The sequence below is a fragment of the Saccopteryx bilineata genome, chromosome 4 (genome assembly GCF_036850765.1).
Source record: "Saccopteryx bilineata isolate mSacBil1 chromosome 4, mSacBil1_pri_phased_curated, whole genome shotgun sequence".
Classification (NCBI taxonomy): Eukaryota; Metazoa; Chordata; class Mammalia; order Chiroptera; family Emballonuridae; genus Saccopteryx; species Saccopteryx bilineata.
Genome location: NC_089493.1, coordinates 182,764,873 through 182,776,080, shown reverse-complemented (window position 1 = coordinate 182,776,080; position 11,208 = coordinate 182,764,873).

Genomic DNA, 11,208 nt, shown 5'->3' with positions numbered 1-11,208 from the left:
GAGACGTCAACTGGCTCAGCTTCTTTCCATGCCCAGAAGTGAGCCGGTCACAGTGGCCCAGGAAGTGGGGGGCACAGGGCTAGCCAGTCTGGGCCATAGGTACTTCCTACTGTGAGACTGGGACACCGGGATTGACAGCCCCACGGGGACCTCAGAGAACAAGAGCTCCCCTGGAAAACAAAAGAAGACTGGAAACAGGCAATCAAAACAAGTATTACTGCCAAAGAGGGCCTTTCTCCAGTTGACCCTTCTCCATGTCTTGCTATCACAGAAACCTGAGACTGGATCCTTAGGACAGACTCAACTTGGATTCCACAGGCCCATAGCTTGCAGCAGAGATGTGGCCTCCATCTCAGGATGGATTGTGAAATGCAGGCCGGGGTGGAATGGACAAGGCTATGAAATGCTACCCACCCACCTTGTGCCCAGGAGATAATGGTCATGTGACACCTAGACCAGTGGGACGGATCCAGGCACTTATTTATCAGAGTTAAGATGTTACTGTCAGAGTGAGGGAGACCAGTTCGGAAGCCCTGCTGTCATCCAGACAAGAAATTTTGGTGTCCTGAACCAAAGTAAGCAGACAGGTATGAGAAGATGGGGGTGAAGGTGGAGGGTAAGTGCAATAGGGCTTAGGAGTGGGCAGTGAGGAGACAGAGGGGTCAAAATAGTACCCATGGGGTCCTTTCTGGTCAAGTGGGTGAATGGGCATCATTTACTGAGATGGGAATAAATGAAGAAGAACAGGCTGGGGACAGCAGATCAGAAGAAAGCCACCAAGGTCATCTACCACCATGCGGCATCTCATGTCCTTTCTCCAGCAGACCCTGATGTCAACATTGCTCAAAGAATGTTAAATGAACCCTGGAATTTCTACATATTGATGCGAAGACTGAAGACAACTATTTTGTAAGCAGAACACGCTTGCTCTGGCTTTAAGACCAACGTGTGTTTCTTACAGCACATTTGCATGCTGGTGAGTCAGTAACAAAGGCCTTGGGCCTCACAATGCATTTGCAACATTTCCAAACTCAGGAAAAAAATCTGCACAGTATTTTAGTGATCAAGACGATCAGCAAAAACAACCAGTTTGTCATGGAGTAGTCTGTGTAAATTACCATAGCGAGTGTATTTTCTATCATCTGCATGGTTTAGTAGAAAGCATTTTCTTCTATTAGCACGTAATCCCTTGGGCCTCAGGGGATTGTTTTACAGTGATCTAATATAGCAGAAGCCTGGTTTATTTACAGGACTTACTAGAAATGATATTGCTTTGCTCTCTCCTTGTCTTGGAGGCTAAAACAATGAGTAAAAGCAAGGCTGAAGATTCTCAAGAAGATTGGAGGACAGGGATTCAACATATAGCATCAAAATCATCCACATTCCCAGAGCCTTTTAAGAATCATGTGCTAATTTTAAAAATGGGCATCAAAAAAAGAAAGGCACAAAAATATCTTCTAAATCAATGGGTCTTAACTCTTATGCGTCTCAGGCCCCTTAGAGAATTTTATAAAAATTATAGATACTCCCCCCCCCCCCGAGAAGAATCCACATGTGTGCACACATGTCATACACAACATGGTGAGGACTCACAGACTGACTAAAGTTCATCTGTGGTCTCTAGGTTAAGGACACTCACTGTGAATTTTCATGGCCTCTGATCTTCAGTGTTCCCATTTCAATTTTTGGGAATGGACACAATGAGCAATGTGGTCCTCAATAGTGTACATAGTGCTAATATATATTTCTTGATTGAGATAACCTGGTAATTCCATTTCATCAATAAGTATAATATTTCTATTTTATTATAGAACCTCACGGATTGTAATCCTTGTGCGTTTAGAAGCCATAGTCATCTGGATGAGGCAATTTCAAGTCTGCCTTTGAAATATCTGGGAAAACTGTGGTTATCAAATGATAGGCTTCCCATATCAGAATCTCCGAGGTCTTCATTAAAAACACAGATTCCTGGAAACTTACCCTAGATCTACCAAATCAGTTCAGGTAGGAGCCCATGGAACCCATAGGTTTCTTTCACCAGCTGGTCAGATGACTCTGCTGGAAAGCTCTGATTAGAAATCACCACTTTATTTAAGATATATATAATACACATCTTTAAAGAGATGCGGGACCGGGGGAGAGAGAGAAGCATTCATTTGTTGTTCTACTCAGTTGTGCCCTCATTGGTTGCTTCCTATATGTGCCCTGACCGGGGATTAAACCCATAACCGTGGTGTTTCAGGACAATGCTCTAACTAAGCTAACTGGCCAGGGCCTAGAAACTATCATTTAAAAAAACTCAGAAGAGCAAAACATTTATGCACTATTCAAAAACTACATACACTACTTATATTTTCATTCTATAAAGATATGTAAGGCCCTCCATTTGCCCCCATTGGGGGGGGGTACCTGACAGTAACTGAATAGGCTAAAGAATAATCCACTGCGTTTTTTAAAGCGGATTCCTTAATTAAGTCTCTCTAGTATTTATCCTCAGCCTAATGCTTTGATAAATATCAGTGAGTAACATGCCAAACCAAAGCTAAGCAGACTGCAGAAAACCATCAGCTGTAGGTTCTATTTCCTTTTCTTTTTACCTCTGATCCTAGGTGAGCTATTCCAGTCCTGTTGCTTAAATACCATCGTTTAAATCCCACTTTCATTCCATCCAACATCTCATGTATATCTAAATCCTGTCAATTTTATGTCCCAAATGTATCCCAGACCTATCCATCACTCTCCATCTCTACTGCTATGACCCTGATCCAAGCCACCACCATCTCTTGCCTTATCTAACAGGAGCAGGAACCATTTCTTCTCCAAGCCATCCAACCACAAGGGCCAGGGGCTCTTTAAAAATTCATCAAATTATGCTTCTGCATCCTATCCAAATCCCTTTGCAGGCCTTCCTTCCTCTTCTGTTTCATCAGGCTCTGTGTCCTTCCATCACCCCCTCAGGTCCCTGAACACACCCAACTCCTCTCTTCACAAGGCTATCACTCTTGCTCTCTCCCTCATAGAAAAGTCCTCACCTGGCTAAATTCTTCTCCTCCAGGTTTGTAGTAAATCTCTTCTCCAGAGGTCTGCCCTGATTGTTTAAGCTAAGATTTGCACACTTTTTCTGCAAAGAGCAAGATAGTAAACATTTTTTACTGTGTGAGCCATGAGGTTTCTGGCAAGGTTATTCAACTCTGCTTTTGTAACAAAATCATCGGTAGACAATATGCAAATAATAGGCATGGCTGTGTTCCAATAAAACTTTATTTACAAAAAATAGGCAACAGACAGATTTGGCCCCTTGGCTGTGGTTTGCTGATCTTAACCTAAGCCAAAGTATGACTTCTCTGTTATTCTTTCTCTGAGCTTCTTGTAATTCCTAAATATACATCCACTGTCTATCTCTCCTACTCATCTATTAGCATCATGAGGTTAGTGCCTGGGAGAGTGGAAGCAATTGGCGGAGGCCTGCGGAGGACCGTCAGCCAGCAGGGAGCCCTGCCCTCTCCTTCTCAACATCTGACTCTGAAACAGCCCTGACACAATTCTGCACCATTTCTCTGCTTTGACAGATGACAAGCAAATAAGTGGGCTCCCTGAAAGTTTTGCACCAACATTCCTTTGAAAGAGATACCTCCCTATGTGTTGCATGTCCCACTCCTTTCTCTCCCAATTTTCTCCCACGTCCCTACCAACCTCCAGGATGGCTGGGACACCAGTAAGGAAGCTGAGAACTGGGCAGTCATTAAAGATCATCAATTAAAGAGCTCTTTGCCACGTAGGATTATGTTTAAGAGACGCCAAGAGTGTTCCTGCCGGCTCCCGTTCAGTTTCATCAAAACTGTGCCTAATTAAAACCTTCAATTTTAATTATGCTGTTCTGCATTACAAATTTTGATCAAATTGGTTTAATTTGATGCAAGGAGAGATGTGCTTTTCACATGCAAAGTGAACCCATCCTGAGGCTAAATCCTGTGTTCAGAAGCCCCTCTTGTAAAATCTGAGAATCTCTTGTATAATCTGCATTGTCCCAGCCCTCCCGCATCCCAGGATTTGGTAGATCGCCTACAGCTCAGAAAATTGGCAACTGTTGCTCTGCCCACATCTGCAAGAGCTGTCCTGAAACCATGCTGAAGCTGACAGCTCCTTCTTCACCCCCACCCCTCCCAGCTGCCCTTTCTTCCTCTGTTTTTTAAAAGGCCCCCACCTAGGATGGGGGGGGGGGGAATTGCACCCAATCTGCTGGAGAGAAATCGCAGCCTGTTGAGAACTTTCAAGTGTCCTTGGGTCACAGAGCCCCAGATCCACCCAGCCCCAAGCACCCTCCCTCTCCTTCCACTCGGTGTCAGCAGCACCGCCAGAATCCAACACTTCTTTCTCCCTCCCAGGTCCTTCACTCCATTCGATAATGCCCCAAGACCTGCTGTCACCCAGGCAACCCCCTCCTCCATAGACTCTCTGGGCAACCAGACCTCCCCTAATGGCCTCACTCTCACCCAAACTTCTCTATCTGGGGTTCCACTCACTTCCTAGGGTTTCTTCTGTTAATTGGTTACCCCTGGTCGGCAAACTGCAGCTCGCGAGCCACACGTGGCTCTTTGGCCCCTTGAGTGTGGCTCTTCCACAAAATACCACGTGCGGGCGCTACCTCGATAAGGAATGTACCTACCTATATAGTTTAAGTTTAAAAAATTTCGCTCTCAAAAGAAATTTGAATCATTGTACTGTTGATATTTGGCTCTGTTGACTAATGAATTTGCCGACCACTGGCTAGCCAATGTGATGATCAGATTCTTGCCAAAAATTTAAAAAACATATAAAAGAAAGTAACCACTCCTTGCTTAATGCCTGGCTTCTCAAGCTCCCTCCCATGTCGGCGTTCCCGCATAATTCGTTCTCGGTGACGCCACAGACAAAATGCCGCCTCACATCCTGCAGAGTCCATTTTACTTAAAAGTAATTTAAAATCTTATTTGCATATTGTGAAGTAGAATGGAAAATCCACATGATGTTTTAGGACAGAACAGCAGACTTCATAGATAAGCCACTGGAGGCTGCAGCCCAGACCCCTGGGGTCTCAGGCAATTATCTCCACTTTGGGCAAAGCTTTCTAAGCAACGCTGGTGCTGTGTTACCTGGTAAAATGTGTCCCCTTCACTGGCACTTCCAATGTCAGAAGACTTTCCCCTCCGAAAAGAATGACTAAATCTATAGGTGCCCTGAACTCTCTCTTTAACTCCATTCCCAAATTGTCAACTGCTTGATTGGACATTTTCATTTGCATGGCCTAGTGTGTCTTTGAAATGAACTTGTCTACAACTTCAAGCCTACCATTTCACACCAATACCAGCAACCCTGCACCACCTTGTCCCTTTCCAGCTTGTCCTGACAGCGCTCCAGCTTTCCTAGGCACTGGCTGGGAAACAGGAGAGATGCTTATATCATGTTTAATGATGAATGAATGAATGAGTCGCTTTTAGTGTTGTTATATGAAAACTATCACTTAACAAATCCTTACATATTCTTTAATAGGTAAATGCACTGAATCTTAGTTGTTATTTTGTTTTTGCTTTTACAGATATAATTTTGATTACTGATTTTATTTAATCATATGCTCCATAATGGTTTAAGACTAGATGTTTCAATGCAACTTAATGACCCTCTATCCCTAAGCAAGGCCATCATCCTGCTGACACATAGTATGGACTCAGCAAATGTTAGATGCTAATAGCATTAGTAATAAATAAAAGTATTCCTTAACATGGTAATAGATGTCCGTGGTTGGTATACAATTTACTGCCAAGTGAGCAAGGGCAGGAGGCTGAGAGGTTAGGAGATAGGGGTCCCCCCACCTCCCAACAGTGTGGGGAGACAAATGGTCTGGAGAGGTTTAGGGAGGTGCCCAGGAGACTTTGGAGTCTGCTTGTGAGATAGGCAAACCAGCCTCCTTCGAGCTCGTGGTTGCTGCTTCTTGGCAAGATAATATCTGACATGAGGGTAGAATCCAGCGGGAGAGAGTCAAGTGCTAGGGCAATGGCTGTTGGGGCATGAAGCCAGAGACCGCAAGTAAATAGTACAAACGGCATCACAGAAGAAGCACCAAGTTTTTATGGAGTGGATTAATTATAATAATATCATAATGGCTAAAACCTTTAGTGAGAGCCTGCTCCGTGCTGAGCAGCATGCTAAACTAAATGCTGTGCAGGCATTACCTGCTTAATCCTTGCCACGGTCCTGAAAGGGATCTTTTATTACCCTAACCTGCTAACTGGGGAACGGAGCCTCAGAACGGTTAAGTAACCTGTGCAAGGTTGCATAGCTAGGATAGGGTAGACTTAGGATCTCACTCTATGTATGGTTCCTCTCCTACTTCAATGCCTACATTATTATTTAATTTTTCTCTTTTCTCCCTCTGAGCATGTTCCAACCCCACACTCAGTAAACTCTTTGAAGATAGAGGCAGGGTTCTGGAATTCAAGTTCTCCATGCCTCACCTAGCGCCCTTCATTCAGTAAATAATAAGTGTGATTGATTTATTGACAGAAACATTTGTTAATGAATAAATGCTGAGAAAATCAGGCACTATGGGAGGCAAGGGCGAGCCTGCTAGCCAGGACCTCTCAGCGCTGATGTGGTGAAGCCAGTGTACCACCAACAGGGTCTGTGCAAGTCTCTCCTGCCCGCACCACAGGGCTGGGTCTGTTGCCTGAGGCCCTTTCTCTCACTTTCTTGCCCCTCTCCTAGTTTATTCCCTTTCTTCCTACAGGTCTCAGCATAGATGCATTTCCCTCCAGGAAGCCTTCCCTGGTTGACTCCAAATCTGGGTTAGAGATCACAGAATCACATATTTCTCCTATCACAGAACTCATCCCACTGTATTACAATCGTCTGTTCACTCTTCAGCCTTCCCCAAGTAGATCATAAGTTTGTTAAGAATGGGGTTGCCCTCAGCACCCAGCACATTATATATATCGCTGTATATATTTGCTAAATATATGTTGAATAAAATATACAGTTGTTGATAATTGTTGAAACAGATGCAGTGAGAGCCCTCCTACCTCACTCCGAATCAATGCCACCTGCCTAGCATCTTCCAGAACCAGTGGGGGAGCAGTGACCCCCCCCTACAGCAGTTCTGCCTCAGCCAGGACTGAGATCCTCCCAGAGATACTACAGAGAAAGCGGCCGAGAGACGTCGGAAGAGTGAACAAGGTTACTGACGTCTGTCTAGCCCCAGTTACCCAGACTTTGTGACTCTGGGCAAGTTCCATATCCTCTCCAAGTTTATGTGAGAAAATGGTGAACCACTCTATCTCCCTCACGGGATTGTTGAAAAGATTCACTAAAATGTAAAACAGCACAGTGCCTGGCACGGAGTACATGCCCCAAAGGGTCAGATACTGCTAGTATTTTATTAGTATCATCTGGTACGGGAGTGTGAGATTTTCCACTTTTAACCAATACTGAGAAACTCTGCCTGAACACCTTAATGTCATTGGTCTGTTATTATTCAATTAATACATATAAGTGATAAAGCAAGTAATATGCGCAGTTAACTAAATATATGGAGATGCTGAGGTCTTGGAACCAAAGTCAGACTGGTCGCCGAACCCCAGCCTGGTCTAACGGACCACGAGTGTCGCAGGAAGCAGCCAGCCTTCAGTGGGTCCAGAGGACCCACCCAAACCCTCAAAGGTCTGGCTCAGCAACAGTTCTCACTCCTCAGCACCTCTCCCTTTCCAATTATTTCAAAAATTAAAACAACTTAGTAAGAACCATAAAATTTAGATACCGATAAAATGTTCTCAAATTTTACTTAGCTATCATTTATGGAGGGTGGTAAGTTTCCTTCTCATTTCTCAAATTGTGAGCAGCAACATGAACAAACAATGCTGGCTCCACATTCAACAGCAAAGTTTGGAATTGTGATCAAATAAATTAGCCACAAAGCAAATTGGACATATTTAATGATAAACTTTATTATTGTGCTGTATGGTAATTAGACAAAATGAGAAGTTCACATAATGGCCATAATTATTTATTTATATTACTTTCATATTGTCAAACCAAACTTTTGTGGGTTTTTCTCTTTCTGTTTGGCTAGTTCTGCATTTATAAAAAGCCTTCTTGTGACGGCTTTCTGTGATGCTCCTTAAGATGTAAATGGAATCTTCAATGCACAGAGGCATAATCAGACACACGCATTCCCCCATGCTGGAAGACAGAGATCGGGGATAGAAGTCTCTGTGAGCTGAGCTCCCACATTGATGAAGGCTCCTCTGGCTCAGGGCCTTAGTTCCTGGACCACCCGTTCCCAGACTGTAATGTCCACTGAGGTGATGTCAATGCTTAAAGTATCATTACTTAGGGTATACAAGGAAGCAAAGGTCAAAGAGAAAAATTGCCAGGACATTGTAGTGTAAGGAGAGGCCAAGGGGGTGGTGAAACCTAGGAACTGTCAAATACCCAAAGGGTCCCCTGAATGTAGGAACTGAAGACTATCCATGAACTGTGGTAGTTAAGAATATCATTGGGGACCCCAGTGACAACAGTTCCAGCAGAGCAATGGAGCTAAAGTTGGAAACTAGAAATGTGAGGGTAGAGGAAGAGCAAATGGTGGGTACAAGTCACTCCTGGAGGCAGTTAAGACAGCAGAGGGCAGAGAGAGGTTTGACAGTGGCCACAGGGATTTGGGGTCCAGTTAACTGGAGGTATTTCATTCCATTAGTCATTCATCATACCTGTCTTTTTATTTTTATTGATTTTAGAGGGAGAGGAAAAGAGAGAGAGAGAGAAAGATCAATGTGTAATACCACTTATTTATGCATTCATTGCTTGATTTGTGTACATGTCCTGACTGGGGATTGAACCTGCAACCTTGGCTATCAGGATGACATTATAACCATCTGAGCTACCTGGCCAGGGCCTCATTATATCTGGCTTGAATATGTTTTATGTTCTAGTCACTAAATACAGTCATGCACTGCATAACAACATTTTGGTCAGCAATGGACTGCACATTCACAGTGATCACGTAAGTTATAGTGAAGCTGAAAAATTCCTATCACCTAGTGATGTTGCTATAGCTGTCATAATGTCCTAGTGCAACTCATTACGTGTTTGTGGTGATATTACTGTAAACAAATCTACTGAGCTGCCAGTCATATAAAATTATAGCACATATAGTTACAGTAGTAGGCTATACCATTTAAGTTCATGGAAGTACACTCCATAATGTTTACATAATGATAAAATCACCTAACAATGAATTTCTCAGAACATATCCCCACATGACTATAGACCCAGAAGAAACTAAAGCAGTACCCTGCCCTCAAGAAGCATGTGCTCCGAGTGATTTTCAAACTCTATTCCATGGAACCCTGGGTTTTAGCATTACCACTGGGGGAGGAGGACCAGAAGAAAGGCTGAGCTGGTGGGCTCTTGTGCCTCCTGTGCCTCCATATATTTTCCATGGGCTTCCACATTTAAAATATTTTTAAAAAAATATGCATTCTGTTGCTAAGAGGAAAAGTTTGTAAAGGAGTGCTCTAGAGGATTCACCACTCTAGACCAGGGTCAGCAAAGTTTTTCTGTAAAGGATCAGATAGCAAATAATTGGGTATTGTAGGCCAGGTGGTCTGCTGTAACCACTCTGCTGGTGTAGAGTAAAAACAGCTGTAGACAATGGGAATGGGCATGGCTCTGTGCCAATAAAACTTTATTTACAAAAACAGGAAGCAGTCCAGTTTGTTGACCCCTGTTCTAGAAGTCGATGAGATGCAGCAGGACTTTTTCAGCCTAATATTTCTGAAAGTATTTCTGTAAGACACAGGACATCATAAAAGAGTAACAATGTGCTGGCTCCAGTCAGTTTCGTTAGTTCCCAGCATTCTCTCATCCTCAGCTTTCTGACTTTTACGTCTTACGAACCAGAGGGTTCGTCATCCCTAAGTCCCCATGGGAGACCATGAAAATGAGTCTTTTGTTCAACCCCACCCACTCCTGTATTTATCTTCTTAATCTACTGTCTATTTTAATTTTCCTCTCCATTAAAAAAATGTTTAAGAGAATAATCCCTCAAACCAAGCAGAAAACAGTCCTTACAAATGTTGACGGAAGACACTCGGTCCTAATCAAAACAAAGTACTCATGAAGTGAGGCTTTAGTAACGGTACTTGTGGGAAACATTGGCTCTGAGCATTCTGGTATGATGAGCCCTGTGTCACACCAGAAATCAGTAAACAGAAAAACAAGGCTCTGTGAGCCAGACCCCGCCTATGAGGAAGGCTGCTAGTTCCCTGGAAAAAGAACAGGAAGCATTAGGAAATCTAGGGAGCCATCTCAGATCAGAGCCCAGTTGGATGTTCTCTGGAGCTGGGTAATATAAGGCCAAGGGAAGGAGACCTTCCATATGCAGGGAAGAAACACCCTGGTGCCTTGTTTTGAAAAGCAGAGGAAAGGAGGGGACAGGGCTGAGGATGCCGGAGTCCGAAGATCAAGCAGACGGGCACGGACACCAGCTGGCTTGGCTTGTGATGGCTCCGTAGGCTGGGGGATGGGCCCTTGTCCCAGTATCATCCTGGCTGACCTGGTGGTAATGACTCATATTCCTCTATTCAAATTCTCTAGGAATGCCTTGGCAGACTACTTTGATAAAATTAAGATGCAGACGATCTGTTTAAAAACGAAAGCTGTCTTGCGAGTGCCAGACCTTTGCCACACACCTTCATGGGGAATGGACTTGGGGCCAGTTAACTTGAGACGCGGCAGGAAGGGAAGGAGTTTTGATAGAGGGGGATGATTTCAGAGCAGAGGGCAAAGGCTGAAGTAGTGTGTAGCCGGACCAGCCAGGGGGAGGTAAAAAGAGTCCATGGGATTGAGAAGGGCGGGGATAGAAAAGAGGATTGAGACACCAACACATTTTTTCTGAGCCTCAGGAAGCAGGGAAGAGGCATGCAAGGTCACACTCAAGTCTTAGGTCCCCAGCCTCCATTATTACCTGCCCAGTGACTCCCCCACCTTTAATATGGTAAGAACGATCTCTGTCATTATTAAACTGGCAGGTTCCCACCCTCACTCTCGGAGACTGATTCAAGATGGAGCTGGCAATTCTGAAAACCACTGCCTTGTGTGTCGTGGCTCCCTCTTGTTCGCTGAGTAAAGGTGCTTGGTCTGGGAATGGGGAGTATGAGTGTGCCTCCATTATACTGA